Source organism: Tinamus guttatus, unplaced genomic scaffold (assembly GCF_059628265.1).
Source record: "Tinamus guttatus ecotype Peru unplaced genomic scaffold, ASM5962826v1 Tinamus_guttatus_pri_ptg000472l, whole genome shotgun sequence".
NCBI lineage: Eukaryota > Metazoa > Chordata > Aves > Tinamiformes > Tinamidae > Tinamus > Tinamus guttatus.
The window spans coordinates 807979-828928 of record NW_028289006.1 but is presented as its reverse complement, the minus strand read 5'-3'; positions in this window follow the sequence as shown (position 1 = coordinate 828928).

Below are 20950 nucleotides of genomic sequence, written 5' to 3'. Positions count from 1 at the left end.
CTCGCGCTTTCCGTCTCCCTTCCCTCCGGCCGAGACGGAGGTGCGCCAGCCCTCCAGTGCTCGTGCTGCCAATGAGCCTTTGCGGGGAAAACGGAGTGAACTGCGGAGACTGCCAATGAGTGCCTGAGCCGTTGCTTTTCACCCGCTCTCTAGTGAAGCGCCTCGCCCACGTTACCACTGCCGCCCCATCCTTCCCCCAGGAACACGCTGCCGAGGGCCAGCATCCCGGCTGGGAAGCGTTGGGAGCAGCCTCCGCGCGCAGAGCTTGGGTGCTGCGCTGCCGCGTCGCGAGGAGCGAGAGCGGAGGGACCAACCTCTCTGTATCCTCATGGGGAAAAAAGCGTGTGCTTCAGGAGCGTTCCCCCAGCGCCAGGCAGCAGCGGGAGCCAGCGGCCTGCCGGGCCCTTTCCCAGGCTTGGATGTAGGCGTTCAGCTTCAGTTTTATTTTTTAAAACCTGCACTAATTTACCTGGTTTCTTAGGAAGAGAAGAGAGATTTTTTTTTTTTAACTTTTATTTTTTATGGGTTTGTGTTCTTTTTTTTGTTGATGTCCGTTTGTATTGAATAATTTGCTACATTTGTAAAATGTAAGAGGTATATATAATATATGTATATTTCTAACGTAAAAAAAAATGTAATTTTTTTCTTTTCAAGATTTTTTCTTAAAAAGAGGAGAGAAAAATATTTTTTCAGGAAAAAAACTTTAAAAAAAAAGAAGCAAGTGAAGATTCCTTTCTCCCCACTCAGCCTCCCTCCTTTCCCTCCCGGCCCTTTCCGGGGAGCAAGTCGACGGTCGCCCAGCGGAGGGAGCGCGCGAGAGGACGGCGGCTCCGAGCGGAGGCTCTCCGGGTGCGCTCTGCTTGGGTTCCTTTCCAAGGAGGGGGCTGCTGCGAGGGGGAGCCAGGGGGTTGCTGTCTTTTTTTCTTTTTCTTTCTGTTTTTTTTTCTTTCTTTTTTTTTTTTCTTTTCCTTTAGCGAAGGAGGAATACAATCAGAGTTTTGTATTCAGAATGTTGTGCAATATTTTGGAACGGGACATTGGTGTGTCTAGAGATTTAGTTAAAAAACAAAAACAAAAAAGGTTGATCAAATCTGTACAGTTTCTATTGTTCCAGATTTTTTTAAGTTTGTATTAAAAGCATGATATAATAAGCAGTTGCCGTGTGCTGTGTGCTCGGCGGGGAGCGAAGCGCCTGGGGGGCCTTCTCTCCCGGTGTGGGACGAGGCTGCCATCCCGGCCTGCCCTGGAATGAGCTGGAGCTCAGAGCCCCCTTCCCTCTGCCCGGAGGGAGGCAAAGTCTGCATGTGCTGGGGTGGGGGGGCTGTTTGAAGGTTCTTTTCCTTTCCCCTCCCTTCCCTTCAGGGGCTGAAAAGCATTTGGGGTTTGTTTAATGCTGGGCTATTTGGGGTTCCTCCTAAGCGAAGGAAGCCCCTGAGTGCTGCATGTGGGTCCTGGCTTTCGTGCTTTGTCCTTCCAGGTGGCTTCTCGTAGCAGGGTGGCCTTGAGCCTGGCTGCGAGAACAAATGAAGGGCGATGGGGCCCTGATGCCTCACTTTTTTATTTCACATTGCTTACATTTAATAAGAATTTCTCTCTGAGGTGCTGCCCCTTTCTAGGGAAGAGGGGTGAACACAGCTCTTCCAGGCGAGGAAGGTGCTTACAAGCAAGCCTCTTAGCCCAGGAGATGCTTTTGCTTCCCTGCGCTTGCCAGGTGACCCTGCTTCCCCAAGCCATAGCCTGGTAGCGCTCTGGCCTGTCTTGGGTGCCAGGGCTGCCTCTCACATCTCTGCTGCCTCCTCACAGAGCTTGAGGAACTTGTCACGATGTATCCGAGGACACCAAATGTGGAGCTGGCTCCTACATCCTTCCGCACAGCCCTTCCAGCCCGCATCTCCCTGGCGGCGCTGGCGCTGCTGGGCTGGCCCTGGGCTCTGCAGGCGCCGCTGGCAGCCGGGCTCCCGTGTGCTGCGGCCCGCGTGACTGCCGCACTCCTCTCAGCGGCAGAGCTGTTATCTGAACCCCGCGCAGCTCTTGCCCTTGGGCATGCGTCTAGAAATGCAAAGTCAAGGCTGTGCGTGTGTGTGCCTTGCTGCTCCTTGCCCTGCACCCACTCGGCTCTGGTGCGGCACCACACCGAGCCTTTCCCTTTTTGGGCACAGGTACCCGAGTGGCCTTGGTTTACATCTGAGAGCTGTATGGCCGGGGCAGGGATTAGGGAAAAGCCTTAGTGGAGCCGTAATTCCAGGTAGACATGCTCCTGGGACATCTCCATGAGACAGCAGGGAGGCCAAGTGCCCTTTTGCACCTTGCAGCAGCCCTTTGGTGTTGGCAGGAGGGCAAGGAGCTGTGCCAGGAAGGCAAGCGCTCTGCCTTCCTTCAGAGGCAGTGGCTACCAAGAAGACAAGGAAGGGACTGGAGCTCTGCGCATGCCCAGGGCTGGCTGTGCAAACAGTCACTTGCGTGTTTGACACCAGGTCTGGGCAAGTGACCAAGCTGGTCCCCGAATAGGGCACGTCATTGAGGCTTGGTAACAAGATGGGATTTGTCCCCTGGAGCCCCTGAGTGATCTCCTCAAAGCAGGAGTGAGGGGAGTTGTTGAGATGCTCATCATGGAGGACTCCGCTATTAAGAAGGAAACTTGAGACTTGAGTCACTGAGCGGGTGGGTGGGCTCCCACCTGAAAGGAGGAGACACTCTGGGAAAAAAACCACCAGGCTTCATCCATGGGCTTTTGTCTGTGAAAGCTGCAATTTCTGACATGGATCAGGCTGTTCGGGGAGACGGAAGGGGCTGGGGCTTGGAGGAAAGCCTTATGCAAGCATGAAACGCAGGCTCAAAGATAGCAGTGCTGCAGCTTACCTTGTAACCAGGCCCAGCAAAACAAGCCAGGTTTGCTCTGGCGGGAGCGAGCATTTCACTGCCACGGAGCCTCTCGGAGATTTGGGTTATCAGCCTCGCGTAACGCCCTGCACAGGCGGTGTTAACAGCAGGTGCCTCCCACATGCCGGCTCTCACCCCCGTGCCAGAACTTGGACGTGGTGGAAAAACACCGTTCGGAGGGGAGCGGCGCCTGCCGAGCCCTTGGCTTCCTCAGAGGCCGCGGCGCTGCCGCAGATGCCACCTGCTTCCCGCTCGCGCCAGGGTGAGAGGGGAAGGCTGTTCGGCCCTTCCTGCCCCTCGTCTCCTGCGTGCGCACCCCTTCGAGGGTGGCCTGTTCGCCTCAAGAAACCCTGGGTGCTTTTTTAAAACTGCTGAAGAATTCGGCTTTTATTCCCCCTCCTCTCCCTTGCAAACACGCACGCCTGAGGCTTAAAAAGCAGCATTGAGGTTGTGGCGCATTATCTCCCCTGGTCAAAGAAGGGCCCCTGTGGAATAGCCCGTTTGTGCAGGGCCGTAGCAAACAGCAGAAGCACTTTTCCATGGTAAGGGTGTGTGTCGGGGAGGGACACGTTTTTGCCCAAGGAGCCCATCACCCACAGAGGCGCAGGAGAGGATTCGAGAAATGACATCTCTGTGAAGAAAGTTCAGGTCCAGATTCCACCCTGTGTTCAGGTGGAGAGCAGGTAGGCACAGCACACCAGAGGCACCGTGGCACCGACCCCTTCCCTGCACAGCGGTTAACGGAGCAAGGCCTGTCCATGTGCTGCCCTACGTAAGGTGCAGACCCTGCTCTACATTATGCGCAGCTGGGGGGATTTTGGGGTGGTTTTGTTGGTCTTGCTCAGCCTGCGGTTCTCGTGGCGCAGGGTTCCTGCTGAGGGAAGCAGGTGCCTGCAAGGGAGCATGTCCCTCCGTCTGCAGGGTGTTCCCACCAAGGACAACGTTCCTGATGGGCAAGTCCAGCCCCAGGCGCTTTCACCATTCCTGCGAGTGGCTTTGGCACGGACAGAGGGCAGTTCTGCGCGTTCTCCCGGCTCCGCTCCACTCCTCCCGGCAGCAGCCCCAGCGGTGGCGCCGGCTGCGCGAGGAGGGACAGGGCGCCATGAGGCTGGGTCAGAACAGGACCCAGCCAAAGCCAGCGAGGGAGCCGATGGGACGCGCTGCTCCAAGGCCCTGCCGAGGGGGTCCAGCGCTGAGGAGCTGCAGGCGTGATACGGGCAACACGAAGCCAACCTGGAAAGATTATTTCATTCTTATTAAAAGAGAAAAGAAAGAAAAGACACTCTACTCTTAACCTGAGGAGGGATATTCTGCTCTTCAAAGTGCTCCGCCCCCCCCCCCCCCGAAAATACCCATGTCGGGGATTTTTGGCCGCCCCGTCGAGGTGGGGGTGGGGCGGCCTCACGGAGCGGGGGGAGGGGCGCGCTGACGTCACGCGGCCGGCAGCCGAGGGGGCGGGGCGGGCGCGCCCTCGGACAGGCCTATAAATAGCGCGGTGACGTCACGCGGCGAGCTGGCCGCTGGTGGCCGTTAACCGTCGCCGTCCCTGGGGGGAGGGGGAGCCCCGAGCGCCGCCCCGGCGACCAGCGGGGGCCGCGGGCGGCCGTGCCCGGGCAGCCGGTCCCGCTCCCGCCTGGGCAGTGGCAGCTCCTCCCGTGCGGCCCCAGCGCGGTCTCTGTCCCTGCTGTGCGGCCATCCCTGAGGCCTCCCTCCTCAGGCCCTGCGTAAGGAAGCTCCATCTCTGCCTTCCGCCACTGTCTCTCCTATGGCTCCTGCTGCCTTGTCTCCTTTGCACTATCCACTTGCAACCTGTGTTTTGCAGCCACTTTTAGCTGTGTGCAACTGTAGCCACAAATCTAAACCGGAACAAATTTTAGAGCTGCTGGGTGTCAGCAGAGAGGTGTTGAGTGGTGGCCTCCTGCCCTTACCTGCCTCCAGTTCCTTGTAGCAGGGTATCTGTATGGAGAGAGCAAAAAGACAAGCTGCTTCCCTGGCCTGTGCCTGCCTCTGAGGTAGTTTGGCAATGACAGATGGTTGTGGAGTCCCAAGCATACATCCCAAAGTTCCCGGCATGCCAATCTCCCACTTCCCTTTCCTAGTGCATTCTCTGCACTACATTACCAGAGCTGCTCTGAGCTGTTCTGTGAATTAGCCCTGAACAACTAATGACCTGCGTTTGGGGTGGAAGAGAATGAGCGGCCACTTTGACTGACTCAGGCAAAAAAACAGCAACCTCAGGCTGGCTCAGTGACCTTCGCCCGAGTATTTTGTACCTTGGGATGCCTGAGACAGAAGAATGGGCTCTGAGCACACAGAGTGCCTGGCAAGAACTGCTGCTGCTGGAATCTCTGTCTTTCTGCAATGCCTGATTTATCTCTGTCCCCATGTCACTAAGCTTTCTTGGAAAGCAGGATAAACCTGTTAAACAAGGTTATCCGAGGACCACAACAGTAATCTGCAAAGCATTATCTAGGAAGTAAAGAGCTGTATTAGTAACTGTGTGCTGACCCTTCCCCTGCCCATCCAGTAGAACTTCATAGTCCAGAACCAGTTGGGGCTGGACATTTTCATTTAAAATACCTGGAGTATCTTGTAAAGTTACTCAGCTCTCTTGCCCAGAGTGTGCTCTGCGCTCCCAGGGCTGTGAGAGCTGGTGAGACTGCCCTTTACTGCAATGAACCTGCGGTGTTTTCAGCGTAGCGTGAGCGGTGCAGGGAACTTCCCGTAAAAGACTGGCACTTGAGTTCCACAGCCTGGTAGGTAAAAGGAGGTTCCTTGTATCCGCCTGGATGAAACAACTCCCTCACTGGCTGTGCTCAAAAAGGGAGGCTTCGTGCCTCCACAGGGCCAGCAAGGTCTGCAGGCCACAAAAGGGTGTCCTTTCCTGCAGCTCATGTTGCTGTCCTGTGAGCCACATGAACATACATCTGCTGCGCTCCTCCTGTGCCCAACTAGCCTGTTGGCCACTGCTCTCTGCCCACTGCCCCACCTCACCCTAAGTGCAGGGGTAAAACAGTATCCACCGCTCCAGGCACTTCTCCACTGGCCACCACCTCCCAAATTCAGGCTGTTGCCTCCTTAGCTGGGCAGTGTCCTGCCCCAGGCCCCACGGTTACCACTGGCCGCACATGAAGCTGGCCTGAGTGTCTTGGCTGAGTGCACAGTCCCGAATCTGGGCTCCCCACGCACAACAGGCTGTAGCCTAACTGGACAGGTGCTGCTGGAGAGCCGAGTTTCCCATGTTTAGGGAAAGAGGATCTGGGAGGAGGAATTAGCAACTGCTGCTCCTTGAGGGAGTCAGGCTTCCTCTTGGAGGTAACCATCACTCGGTGGGATGTTCCTCGCCCTGTGGTGCAGTGGCTAAGCAAGGCTACTGCAGGCCATGGCTTTGCACCCCCCCAGCAGCTCTGTGCCTCCTGCCCTCGGCCACAGCCTGCTTTGCTCGTGTCTCGAGCCTGCTCTGCTGAACCACTCGCTTCAGCTTTCACCATGTGAACAATACCGCCTTCACGCTTTGCCAAGCAGGGCAGGTCACACCTCGAGGAGTTTAACCCTCGTTCTGGCCCCATAGCTGCAGCTCTCTGCTCTCGCTTGCTTTTCACTGGTCAGACCAGGCGGCAGGATGAAGGGCTGCACCGCTAGCCCCTTCTCTATTAGATGCACCTGCTGCCAGAAGATACAGGAGATCCTGGGGTATGAAGAGGTTTCTTGGGTTTCTAGCTATGAGACCAAAAATACCATTATAGGTGCCAGGATTTATCAGGTGGGAGCTTATCCACCTGGGAAACTTGAGGAACTTCCTTCTCTAGTGCCTCTATTCTCTTACTTGCATCGTCCCTTTTTTTTTTGTTGTTGTTTTGTTTTTAGTTTTTTTTTTTTTCCCGGTCTGTCTTAGGCTGCGCAGCACCAGCCTCAAAGAGGGGGAAGTTTGACTCCAGTCTGTGCCAACACCTGTGCGCCATCCTCATCACTCCGTGTCTGGTCCCTGGACGGAGCTGTGTAGCTGACTCCCCTGCTGCACCCCGTGCCAGGCGGCCTGGCTGGCAGAGACCCCCCAGCCCTGCTAGCGCTGCTGCAATAGCCCAGTTACTAGCTCAGGTGTGGCCACTATCACTGGCTCTGGCCCAGGAGTTAATGACAGAGCAGGTGGCAGATGTAAGGATTGCAGAAACGTAGTTGGAGGTGAGGGGAGCTGGTTCTGAACAGCCTGTTCAGACCAGTCTCTGCTGGCCAGCTGGGAGGATAGATTTTGCAAGGTGAATTATTTCTCTGGGATGCCAGCAGCCTGGCTCGCTTCGTGGAAGCCTCCTAAACACCCCCCAGCCTTTGGAGGATCCTGCACCAGTGTTTAGTTCTGTCACCCCTCCCAGGATGTCCAGAATTATCCAGGCAGCACGGGAGTGACGAGGCCTGTGACCCCGGACTTAGGGCACAAGGAGAACTCATTAAACTCCAGAGGTGCTTAATCAGAAGCAAATTGGTAACATAGCATTGACACATCCTGGGTGTTCATGCAACGTGATGATAGAGGGGTGTAAATATTATTAGCTGATGAAATACAGTTCTGCTTTAACAGGTTCCTGCACTCTGTCCTACCACAAATGGCCTGAGGGACTTGGGAATCACAGACCCTAAAGCAAAGCTACAGAGAGGCTGAGGGGAAAGGAGCAGCTATGCCATAGGAAAAGCTGCAGAGGTGTCCATGAAATGCAGCACAGAACATGTAACATGACATGCAGAAAAAGCTAGGAGAGATTTTTCCGAGGAGGTTAAAGAACTGGTTAAAAGAGGCTTAGTACTATGATCAAAGAAGCAGGAGTTGCAGTTGGACTCCTGCTGCGCTTACAGGAGGAGGAGTTTGTATGTTCTTTGTAGGCAAACAGGATTATGTCGAAGTACCTAATACCATCACTCAGTTCTCTTACTAATGGAAACATTGAATATGGGCTAACTGCTCAAGCCGAAAGGGAGGCAAGTGTCTGTGCTCACCTTGCCTTGTTAGCTACGAATACAGACTGTTCAACTATAGGGTCTGCTTCTGCTGCACTGCCCACGTTGAATGGGAGCGTTGTGGGTACCTGGGTGTCAATCCCCATGTGAAGAGAAGGAAGCAGAAGGTCTGCTCGTGGTTCTGTTTATGTGCATGGATCCTTTTCCCCACAACGGCTCCAAAACCACCTTCAAGATTGCCCCTTGCCACTAAAATACAGCCCCATCTTGGAAAGAGCTGTGTAGAAGTGGGGAGGAGGCAGAGAAGGCGGCTGTTTTGTGCTAATAATGAGCGTCACTGTAGAGAAGGCAAAAATGACTAATAAAATGTTGGGGAGATAGTCAAGTCATGAGAGCATTACTCAAGCGCAATTTAGCTGGGAAGCTGCAATTCACAACTCTACTATTACAAAAATACCACGGGCATAATTCACCAGATTTTGTCATCAAGGTAAATATCTTACCTGCAAGCAGCTCCAGGCTGCCCATCACCTTGCCTGGACATTGGCTTACAGCAACCCGCAGAGCAGGGTTCCATCTCCGGAGTGGCTGGTACCATCTCCAGCAACGATAATTTTTCTAGCCTGTATCAGACAGGCCCAGGATGTCTCAGCTTGCAAACAGGATGATGGCTCACTCTGGCACTGCTCCAGATCTGCGTGTGGAAGCACAATCCCTCAACTCTACCGTACCTCATATAAATACTTCCCCCTGTCCTAACTCCTCTGCAAAAGCTGCAGTCCATCCTGAGCCCCCTCTGTTTTTATGAAAAAAAGCTGATGGGGAAACCGCTGAGTGATGGGCAAGACCAGAGAGAACAAGTGGTGCTTGTTAACGGGGGGTTAAGCCAGTCTCAGGGTGGACCCCACACAGCTCCTAAGTGCGTCCCATCACTGCAGTGACGGTCACTGCCAGTGTCCCAGTGCTTGGGGGGCCCTGCGGCACGTGGACTTGAGGTGGTGGAGAGAACAGATGCAATAAACATCATCCTGCGAGGGTTTGATGTAGATTAACCCGGAGAGCTGGTGCCTGAAACTCTCTGCACACATTTCTAGCAGCTGTGATCCCTCCCCGGCTGCGGCTGTCCCTGCTTTTACAGCTGCAGCAACAAGTAGGGGAGGTCTGATGTAGTGGAGCTGCGTAGGAGAAGGGCTTAGCTGAGAGAGATCTGAGCTGCAGATGGGCTTGGAGCCCAGGGTCTCAGGCGGGTAGAAAAGGTGTTTGGAGCTACAGTACAGTTTGTAGGAGCTGTAAGGCTCTTTCAGAGATAGCTCAAGCACTGCTTGGGATAGTGGTCACTCCTGACTGGTGGATGAAGCGGGGGAGATAGATAAAAGGCAATGTATGGAAAGGAAAAGAGCTAAAATCAGGGAGAAGAAAAAGAATCTCACAAGAATCTAAGTCTAGACAAGAGGAAAAGCTAAACGTAGAAAGCAAAGGAGATGGCAATAGACTAAATCGTGGAGTAGGACAAGAGGAAAGATGGGAGAGAGAGCGCAGCTCTCTGCTGCTGGCCAGAGAAGTGAAGGGAGACAGGAAGGAGCAGGGCCTGGAGAGGACAACAGCCCCCATGCCTGGCTCATTGCTTTCCTGCTGTTAGCACTTCTTGGAAAACACAAACTTGGCTTGAAAACCAAGTGAGGTATGAATGGTTATGGGAGAGAAAACCAGGGGATCCCTTGGGGGGCTCTAGGAGGCACTGAGCGCCTGTGACAAGACCATCCTTGCGAGCTAACGCCAGGCCCATGTGACAAGCATCACAGGGCTCTGCAAAGGGCTGTTTCAGCACGGCGGGGCCTGTCCCTGTAGAGGGGAAAGCTGTGGATGGATCCGGCAGCTCCAGCTCCTGCTGTCACTGAGAGCAGTGCTGCCTTTCGCTCTTCCAGATCTGGAGATTGCAGGTGCTTCCTGCTCTGGGCCAAGAAAAAGCCCTTGGACCAGGAAGCACAACCAAGGCCTCCCAGTCTGGCTGGTTTGCATGTGATCTCTGTGCAAGCCTCTGCTCTGCCCTCTCAGTACCTCTTAGCTTCCAGCCCAAGAAGCTGTTGAAGCCCTGCATGAGACTGCCTTTTCCATACCCTAGACATGCCTGGCCTCACCCCGGGCTGGTCTGCAGCCACCTCCTCCCAGAGGGAACTCCCAAGCCTCCTGCTAGGGCGGGAGGGGAAGGTGTGCAGGCTGTTACCACCTCTCCTTAACAGGCCAGGGCAGCGGAGGCAGGAGCAAGGCTCAGCCAGGGACGGCCCCTTGCTGACATTTCTGGGAGCGCTGCTGTGGGGTTTGTGCAACGCAGTCCTGCCTCCGGGGGAGCCAGCGGGAAGCGCGGAAGAGGGAGCTTCCCTAAGCCGGGGCTCATTCATAAACCTCCCGGGATGATGATGAGCCAGGAAGGCCAGCGCTGGGAATTACTCATTGCCCTGAGGTGTCAGTCCTACCAGAAAATAGCAGGCAGTAGTTAGAATGTGCCATAAATATTTACTAGGCAAGGCATGCATCTCCCCAACAGTTTTTAGAAGTCTGTAGCTGCCTGAAGTTTCAGGATTAGATGCTAGCTCCCGCTGCAGGACCAGGAGACTCCAAGACAACCCTAGGGCCATCATGGTAGCTTTGGGTCACACCTCCCCTGAATGGGGTGGCCATGTCGCATGACTGAGAAATCACGTGCAGCTCCTGCCCAGCCCTGGACCTGCGGAGCCCCTGGGCAACAAGTTCTGAGGCAGCACGGTTGGTTCGTGCTTGAGGCAATGGCTTGACTTTGTGTGAGGCTGGGTTGAACTGCTTCACTCTCTTTGCTGAGGAGGCTGCTGTGGTCAGGGAGCACAGGAGTCAGTTGTTCTCCCCGTGGCTGCCCCTCCGCATGTAAACTCCAGGGTCCAACTGCGCTCTCCTGCGCGCCTGCACAGCGAGGCACGTGGCTAGCACTCAGAAGACACACTTTAAATAACCGCACCGTGATGACTCATGCATTACCCAAGGCAGTCTGGCTGCTGGCATCAAGCGTGAAAGCCAGTGATCTTTGGAAGAAGAGAGGATCCTACAGCGAGCAGACATATGGCTCAGTTCCTGGGCAGAAGGCGGGAGGGGTGGAAGTGTTTCTTAGTGAAATAGGCTGGGAGGCTGCGGCTCGCGGGCAGCGCGGCAGCCTCCCCACCACTGCCCAGCTCTGTCCTCCTGACCTGCCGCCGCACGCACAGCCCCGGTTGCCCCGGAATTTGCTAGAGTCAGCAATATTCCTCGCTCTGAGCAGCCCAGGAAAAAGCATGTGGGAGCAGCACTCAGGCCCAGGCATGGCGGACACGGTGGGGTGTGGAATGCTGCTCTGCTTCTGCACCGCAAGTCCTCGAGCACCCGGGAGGAGGACAAAAGCAGGAAGTCAAGCTCCCTCCGGAGCCCCTGGACCATTCCCACAGGCATCCATCCCCTCAGGAAGCACCCCCGCTGCAGCTGAGGGCTGCTTTCTGCCGCTGGCTGCCCTGCGGGGCCGGCCTCAGCCCCACGCGACGGCCACGGTGACCCCACTCGCTGGCCCGGCCGCAGGGAGCTGCTCAGCATTCATCGACTGTGGCAGGGCTGGGGTGCCGGCTGCGCCGCGTAAATGTCACGTCGCTCCCTGTTCCCAGCCTGAAGTGATGGCTGCGCGACGCCTGTTATGTAACGCGCCGCGTGTGCGGCAGCGGGCAGGCCTCGGGCTCGCTTACGCACACTGAGTGACAGCTGCACAAATGAGAAGGGGCTATTTTTAAATCCCTGCCTCCCTCTCCAGCGCTCCCCCCGTCCCAGGCAGGGTGTGCGGCTGTCTGGGCCAGGCCCCCCGGGAGCAGCCAGCACCCTGGCCCGCTCCTGTGTGATGCTTCGTATCAGGGCAGGGGCCCTGCAGGCTCCTCGTCCCAGGCAGCACCTCAGTCTGGGGCTGGCATCGTCCCCTGCCCCAGCAGTCCTCACCTATCCCCTCCTCTCCCGCCTCTCTCAGCTCCCATGAACGGGCCCCTGCCTTTCCACCTTTCCCTTCACATCCTCTCCTTCACCTCTCCCTGCCTCCCTGCCGTGGGCCTGGCGATTCCCCTTTCCTCCTCCCGTCTCTCCCTGTAACTTTAGAAAGGTCAGTCCTTCCTCCCTGAGTTGTGGGGTTATCACAATTCCTGGGAGCAGAGCGGAAGGGATCTCAAGGGGAAAAACTACCTTCTTGTGGGAATGTGATACCCTGGCACCACTGTCTCTGGCAGAGTAAGGGCAAGGGACAGATGGGCCAGAGCAGGGGACACACAGTGCCTGCCAGGAGAGGGCCAGGGCTCCTCTCGCCACATCGAGGTGCAGAGCTCAGGCTGGCAGAGAGAGCTCCCAGCGCGGGGCAAGGCAAAGCAGGGCAGGAGCTGCCCAAAAGAGGGGCAGGGGGGTCACACAGGAAGGACGCGCAGCAGCTCAGCAGTATTTCTCGGGCACAAGTACCATGTCTGAGCCTCGCCCATACACTCTCGACTTGATCACGGTATTTAGGAATGTAGCAGCTGACTCTGACCTGGCTGGTGTCGGAGAGGTTGAGGAGACCTCTCAGTCACGGAGATCTGCATAACCTTGTACACTACATAGTAATAATAGCATAGTAATAATGATAAACATGTAATAACATAGTAGTAATAATAATAAACATATAATAACATAGTAATAATAATAAAAATATAATACTACAGAATAAATAAATATATAAATATATGATTTATAAATACATATATATGTATATACACATATACTAGTGATGAAAATGACGGAATTTGTTGTAGGAGAAGAATCCCTCTGCCAAATGGCATGTAAATGCTGGTGTAGGCATCACTTTTCAAAAGTGATGAATTTAAACTCCAACAGGGACTGAGAACAGCCGTTAGGGGAAAAGAGAATTTAGCTTGTGAGCAGCCACCGTGAGTGCTTTGCTTGCTTAATCTACACCAGGAGAGCCAAAGGCAGGGATATGATTTACACATTAAACATGCGTCCTAGGGCAAAAGTCTAATTCATACTGGAAGGTCATCTGGATCACAAATACATTTAGACTTGGAGTCAGAAAGCAGTTTCTAGACAGGCATGGGGTAAACCATGACAGCCTCCCAAGCTGAAAGCTGAGCAGAAGTAGACAAATTTGGTTAGGAGACTAAGTTGGCTGGTAGGGACTGCATGGCAGGAGAGGTAGGAGCCCAGACTGAGTTCACATAGGCCTATCAAATAAAGTTTGCAATCGTGTCCCCAAGTTGATGCTCCCCAGAGAGACTTGCACAGATGTAACTTGTGCGTTGCACCCCCAACAAGGTTATAATGCCATTAGTCTCCTGCTTTAGAGTCCTCCAGAATTTGAAGGAAGGAGAAGGTCACCTCTTTTCCTGTCTTGATTGTGATGCCCAACCTGGGTTTTGAGGAAATTCTTTAATTTTCTTTAACTCGGTGGCCTCTGTGGCCAGGGCTAGCCATGGGGCGGGGCTGGGGCAGGGAGGAGGAATGGGGCCCTCCTGCTGCTATTAGTCAGGCTTTGGGTGTGTTGGTTTGTTTTGTTCACCCGCTGGAGACGCAACCAGCTGTTGGGTCGGGCTGGCATTTCCCTCAGGCTTGGTGTGCCGGGGCTGCCTGGGGCGTTTAGTTGGCAGTGTTGTTCAGTGGGGACTCGTTTTCCTTCTGGGATTCTTTGGCTACACTCCCCTTCTTGCAGGAAACCACGATACCTTTGCTCTCCCCTACTTGCTTCTTGTTCATGTCTTCAGACTTCAGCAGCTGCTGAGCTCTGCCACGGGATGTAACGGGGTGCTTTCACGTCAAGGTGGTCTGGGGGCCTGGGGAGACGATGTTCCCTGGATGCTGCCTACGTGTCTGGACTTGGGCACTCTGCTATGGTGTGTGCAGAGCTGAAGGACAGGATGACAAAGTCCCAGGCCTATGTTTCCATGTGGCATAGAGCCCACATTACCCACGGAGGCAAGGCTGTCCTCACAGCTGTGACCAGAGAGAGGCTGTGTGCCAGCTATTTTTTGCCTGCTCTCATTACATCTCAGTGCCACAGATAGCTGGGTAAAACCCTAGACAGAGCTACCATGAAGCAGGATCTTGGATTAGAACTGCAGAAGGGCCAATTCAGAAGACTGTGGAAAGGTGTCAGAGGACAGCAGATCCCGTAGGACATTAGATGCTGCCTCCTGCAGCCTCAGATCTTCTAAAAGCCAAGGTGAGATCCAGACCGTGAGTGTGTGCCATCCAGACGCCTCTGTGAGTCCTCATCCCTGCCTCGCATCTGGCCCTCCCCAATCCTAGCTATTTTCCTCCTCTGTCGCACCATATATCCCCATCACAGAAGCCACCTGGTTCACTCTTAGGCTGCACAGACCAGCAGGATGTAGTTGCCTCAAGCTGGACAGAGAGCTGAGGGGCTGGCCCAGCATCAGCAGTGCCTGTTTAACCACCCACGTGCCTGCAATGTCCCCTCAGAGCTTCAGAAGGCTCTTGGCGCAGCCCTCTAGTCCTTGTAAGGGCCTGGGGAGCATGACACCCAGCTGGAGGTTGGGCTGCCTGGGGCTCAGGGCCAACACGGGGATAGTGCAGCTGGCAGCTGCCCCCTCTTTCTGCTGGTGACCTTGGAGAGAGCTCTCCTAGCGCGGGATCGCTCAGCCAGGACCGGCCCCACTTCCCACAGCAGCTGCTTTTAAGCCGAGGCTCTAGAGTTTGGCCCCCTGCCCAGGCTCCAGCTCCAGCTACGTCACAAATGTGCTTGTGCCTGACCATGCACCCCGCTGAGCCTGATCCCAGACCCTGACCCACGGAGCAATGCCCCAGCCTGTTCTCAGACCTGCCCTGTCAATGCAGATTTGCCCGGTGATCACTGGGCTAGTCTGACTCTGCTTATGCTTACCCTGCTGCACCAGATCCTGACCCTGGCTTGCTCCTTTGCCTTCCTAGCAAGTCCGTCCTGCTTGATCTCACACCTCTCTCACCACCATGGACTCGCCTGGTGAGCTGGACCCTTGGTTGAAGCTGGCCGCAACGCTGGGCTTGCCCTGCTCGTCTCACTGGGGTACTGTGGGCTGGGTGCTGGCTGGTAGCTCTGTTGCTGCCACACACAGCTCCTGGCTGCCCGTCCCTTACTGCACAGCTGGCCCGTGTTGCGTCCTGGCTTGGGCAAGGTGAGACGCGAGGTCAAGGCCACAGACTGCCTCCCTGCCCCCAGACAGGTCACTGGGCAAGTCTGCCCCAGCCACAAAGCAGGGGTGACACCACCTCCCCGATGGCCAGGGGCACTGGTGAAATGTTTTACAGTGGAGAAACAACTAGGTGCTGTAATACAGCAGGAGCAGAAGATGGTGGAGTACAATGAATGTTCTGCTTCACCCCAGCCCTTTCCCAGCTTCTCCAAGATCAAGAAGGTGCTGACTGCGGTGATGGGCCTGAGCTTGTCCATATGAACAGTGACAGGCTGCGAAACTTGCACACTCGCTGGGTGGATCCAGCTCACGCTCCGCATAAACACTTGCCAGGGCAAACATAAAATAAAATAAATGGTTTTAAGGTGCCGACTGCAGCCGCACCCCAGGCTGCTGCTGGGGGAGAGGCGAGCATGTCACCCGGACTGCTGCCAGAGCAGGGGGGAACAAGTCCCTGGCGAGACAGCGATCCTCAGGGCTCTGAGGTGGGAAGAAACCTCCTCCCAGGCTCGATTGTGAGGAGGGATGGAGGAAGCAAGAGGCTGTCCCTGCAGGCTCTACTGCTGTCCGGCTCCCTCTGCGACTGCCCCATCGCTGCAGGATAAGGCGGCACAACCCCGCTGCGCACCTGGCTCCCCATCTCCCCCGTCCTCCGAGCTGCCCGCCCGGCCCTCATCAAACTCATGCGGGCGCCAACAGGACCTGGGACACCTCGGGGCGCGGGGAGCGGAAGGGGCCGAGGGGGAGCTGCCTCCGCCTGCCGGCGCCGTGGCCGGGCCGGGCCGTTGCGGCCGTTGCGGCGCTCCGGGCGCGCTGCCGCAGCGCCACCGCGCGGGCGGCCGTGGGGAGGGCGCCGTCCGCCGCCCAACCGCCATTTGGGGCGCCCGCGGCGGGGGCAGCGCGCTCCGCGCGGCCATTTGGGGTTCCCCGCGGCGTGTGTGGGTGCTTGCGGCTCGTTGCGGTGGCGAGGGCAGGGCAGGGGGCGAGGTGGCCCGGCGGGGCGGGCAGCCCTGGTTTCCGTGCCTGCGGGCAGCTCCCCTGCTCCGTGGGGACGCAGGGAGCCAGGTGGAGCGGACACAGGTTGCCAGGTCTCTGACAGCCGGCTCGGGATAAAAAGCGCAGAGCCCGGGGGCCGTGCTCAGGCCATTGGCCCTGGTGCGGCTTCACAAACATTGGCGGAGCTGAGGCGATGGTTGCGTGCGAGACCGTGCCGCGTGCTCAGCGACGCGGCTCTTCCTGCTTCAGCATTTCTGCTGCCTTCTGCTAGAGTCAATTCAGGTCACAGCACGCGGGCGCGAGCAGGCAGGCCGCAGCGTTTGGGCTCTTGCTGTGGCAGCTGTGAGGCTGCTCCCAACCCTCCACTTTCCTGCTAGGGGGTGAATATGTAACCTTCTGCAGTTGCTAACGAAGGGTAATTCAAATTTAGCATAAATATGAAAAATGTGTGCATGTAGGTATGTGCACAGATAGATAATTATCCGTCTCCGACAAAATCTTTTGGCTCTTCACCCTACACTATCGTGGGAAAGAGCGGGGAATGTGTAGTCCTCCCCAGGAGCCTTGGGCCTGCTTTCATAGAAAACAAGGTTAAACCCCTGAAAGGTATTAGCCCAGTGACAGAAGGGCAGTTTTGGTGGACAGGGTTCCTTTGTGCTGTGCTTGCAGAGGAAGGTGTGAAGGCGCACGCGGGGGGAGTGTGCAGCACAGTGCACCCTGGCACGGGGACAGGCCCCGGGGCTCAGCTCTGCCACCAACAGCAATGAGTCACTGTGAGCAACCACACGTTTCTTCACAGCTGCACATAAACATCGAGGCTAGGATTAAAGAGGGAGTAAAGCTAAAAGGATTTGAAACTGCTCTTCTTCCTCATTATCACGCCATGTACATTTCATGCATGTACCCTTAGGTCTCAAGACACGTGTGAATTGGGGCAGTCCCGGGCCACGTCCCCCTCTGGGAGCTGCAGCCCGCAAACAGCTGTGTTGCACCTGCACTGACAGGATGACAGGCCTCCAGCTGCTGAGGCCACAGCTTTTCATTGTGTTTGTGCTTTTTGCTTGTGTTTTTAATGCAGCCAGGACTCAAAGACCGTGTTTCCTGAAGACCTCTGGCCCTAGGAAGAAGCAATCAAGGGATTCCTCTGCTGTTCAGATGTGACAGCGTAAATACAAAACGATTTTTCCTCAAAGACTTAGCAACTGCGAAGGGAACCTTCCAGCAGAGCTCCTCAAAGCATCGCCCCACACAGACATCTATTTTCCAGCTAGCTGGGAGGCCTGAACCAGAGACCAGTGTGTCAAGTTTTTGGGGCAGTGGCTGCTACCTGCTGCACTCTGCCAGAGCCCCAGTTTAAGGGAGCAGTTTAGTAACCGGCACGTTGGGCCCTGAACAGATCGCTTCTCTCCTGGGCAGCAGGGCACGCCCCCAGTGCACCATCATGCCAGGCTTCCTTCTATAGGCAAATACTAGGAGTGTCTTCATCTCCGAGGTTATGGTATGCCTATGCTGGCACCTCTGCCAGAAAGTATAACACAAGGGAACCTTGAAAAGTGGCTCAGGCCTGGTCTTTGTGCTAACTGCTTACGAGATCCCCGATGGACTGATTCCTCCAAGCTCTGTTCTGAAGCTGTATCTACACCTGCAGCACAGAGTTTGCAGTGCACACCTGAACTCTACTGGCCCCCTCGTTGAAGGGTCTCATGCGGTGGCACAGGCAGCAGCCTCCCTGCCACACGGATCCCACACACGGGCTCCATGTGAGAGGGGCCCCGCAGGCCTGGGTTGCTGAGCTTGCTCTCTCAAGCTGGAGGCAAAGTTCAGCACTCAAGGGCCAATTTTTACCTTAAATGTGACCAAGTACAAGAGGGAAAAGGTGCACGAACTCACCTCTTGCCACATCTGGAATGGTGCCAGCATCTGGCTTGTGCTCTGTCAGCCTTTTCTGTCTCCTCCCCTTTTGGGGGAAGGAAGGTTGAGTCCCTGTTGCCCTTTCACTGATATTTCCTGGCTTCACCTTGTCCACACCTACACACCTCTCCCCCAGCTAAACCGCAGACTGCTGGCTTGAATTTAGCAGGAACCACCCACATTTGGTTCACTCCCAGTTTCCTCCCCTTGCCCTTTCATCCCCTCAGAAACCTACTCGGTGTCGACACAGCCACAGCGCTGACCATGACGTGCTGGATCCCCTCCCTACCTCGCCTCCTGGGGCAGAGCGAGAGACTTGCTCTTGCTCCAAGGCCTCTAGGCAGCTGCAGCTCAACAGACCCACCTTGTCTGCTGTTCTGGGGCGGAGAGAGGCTTCAGTGTCATACTGCAGGCAGAGATTGTGCTGCTGGTGCATATGGGATATATACACAGGGCCCAGTGACAGGGCAGGTACATCCTGGAGCTGGGGCTCGCCTGGCGCTTCCCCAGACATGCAATAGGCTTCCTCCTAGCCTTACACCTCAGGAGAGAAGATACTTGTCTGCTGCTCAGGCGTCTCTGCTCCTTCTTCTTGAACAGTCACACAGAGCTGGGAGGCCATGGGATGGCCGAACAGGAACTCACGGTCGATTGGAATGCAAAATCACTTCTGCAAAGCAGTCACCTCATGGATTTAATCTCTCCCCAGCTGTAAGAAAACTCGTATCATTTGAAAGCTGCATGAGATCCTTGAGATGTTTTTCCTCACTGGCCATGTTTTCTCTCAATGGCAAAAACGGATCTGCGGTGTTGGTTGACAGCTGGCTGAACATGAGCCAGCAGTGTGCCCAGGTGGCCAAGGCCAATGACTTCCTGGCTTGTGTCAGGAACAGTGCAGTCAGCAGGACCAGGGAAGTGATCGTCCCCCTCTACTCGGCGCTGGTGAGGCCGCACCTTGAACACTGTGTTCAGTTTTGGGCCCCTGGCAGTGTTCAAGAAACCCATAGATGAGGCGCTCAGGAACATAGTTTAGCAGGCAAGGTGTTGAAGGGCTTACAGTTGGACTCAATGATCTTGAAGGTCTTTTCCAACCATTATGATTCTATGTGCTGCCAACCACCAGAACAAAAACAGAACCCCTCAGAAAAGCTTGGTGGATACAACTCTTGTGCGTATCTTAACAAAGAGCTTCTAGTAGACACTGCAAATCACAACAAGCGAGATCCGTACCCCACCTATTGGCAAAGCTAGCAGAGACAGGAGGAACAAGAAGAACAAATGTATTTAACGTCTTAAAGTCAGTGGAGTCCCCCCCACAACACACAACAGGAAGGACATTGAGTAAGAGGATGCTATTTTCTCTACTGCCGCTCTTCAGATCGCTACCGCCTGCAAGTAAGAGAATGCACTTGCAATTCCTTAATGAAACTAGTAATGCAGTGAGCATAGCTGGCACATTTATAAATTCCCTCTCCATGCCCAAAAGCAAACATTATCTCCTAAAAAGAAGGAGATGTATAATAAGCATTCATGCTGCTGCCAGCTGCTATGACAGTGAGAACGGGTACCAAATATACTCCACTCCAATTCCAGTGCCCCAATTCTTTTATAGCCACTCAGTTTCTACTGCAATTGCTTGTTTTGGCCATGGTGCGTCCTTTGCTGTCAGTACAAAGTGTAAGTCAGGCCCTTCCCTCTAGACAGGCAGTTATCTAGCTTAGATACACACATGGCCTGGGTCACTATCCCTCAGAATCAGAAACTATTTTTTTCCTCCTCTTCCTCCTACTTAGGATTTAACTTTTTATCTTTTTCCCCTCCATCATTATCATACATGATACCCCTACAAAAGCAAAGAGCCAAACCTTGCTTTAGTTTGTAGATATACTAAAACACCAGTGATCTCTCTTGAGAGCATGCATCGCATATTGAAATATTCTGAGTCGTAAGAGGTCTAGGAAAGCAAACTCACTTTTCCTGAAAAATTGCCCTTTCAAGTCAGACACCATCAGTATAGGAGAGACATTTCTTACCACTCCTTTCTAATCAGCCTGGTATCTAGCCTGGGATCCTCACTAGCCAGCAATTGGGGGAAAAAAAAATCTAGATTAAAAAGGATGGAAAGGGAGGGATAAAGCTACCCTCACTGTGTAAACTTACGTGCTCTAAATTCTGCTTCTTCCCCAAAAAAGAGTAACAGCACAATTCTGATTATTTTGCAGCTGTCAGGCCTGAAGCAACAGACAGAGCAAGAACTGGTGCAGACTATTAATTTCCAGGATTTCCCATCCCTGTTTGAAAGAGCTTGCCCTAGAGTCACTGCAGGACACTAACAATGCAAAAGCCTGCAGTGTTTTTCAAATCATTGATTCAGAACGTAAAGGCCCAAGGAACTGTGCACTTGTTACCTGCGCAGTGAGTTACCACCCAGGAAATGCCCAGCAAGTGTCCAAGCGCAGGAACTGGAACAGCCGGTCACCTGCTACCAACCTGAATGCAAACTGTGGGTATAACGCTGGCAGGGATGGAGAGAGCACACAGGGTGCTGTGTGGAGAATAAAATTACTGAAGCTCAGCATAGTGGAATATAAATTTTATTTCTTAAAAAGAAAGGGTACTAACAGAATTTAATACACTAAAAACTTTACATTTTAAACAAAAGCTTTTTTAAAAAAAAGTTACGAGCAGAGAAGTGAGAGGATTTAAACTACTCACAAAATCCAAGCTGTTTCTGAAGACATTGAGAATTCAAAACCATGGTTTATACATTTGAAAAAGTGTAAGAAATGGAAATATAAAATAATACCAATTCTGCAGCAGTGAAATGCCCTTTCCCCATTAGATTGCTGTTTAAGCACCTTTATTTTTACCCATCAGCTGCCCGGAGTGTGTAGGCTTATGTGCAAAATGAGCTGTTTGGGATAAAGGATTTATATATACACTCTAAAATCATTTATGGCAATACAGTTTTTATCTAGCTGTTTTACAGACATGGTTATTAT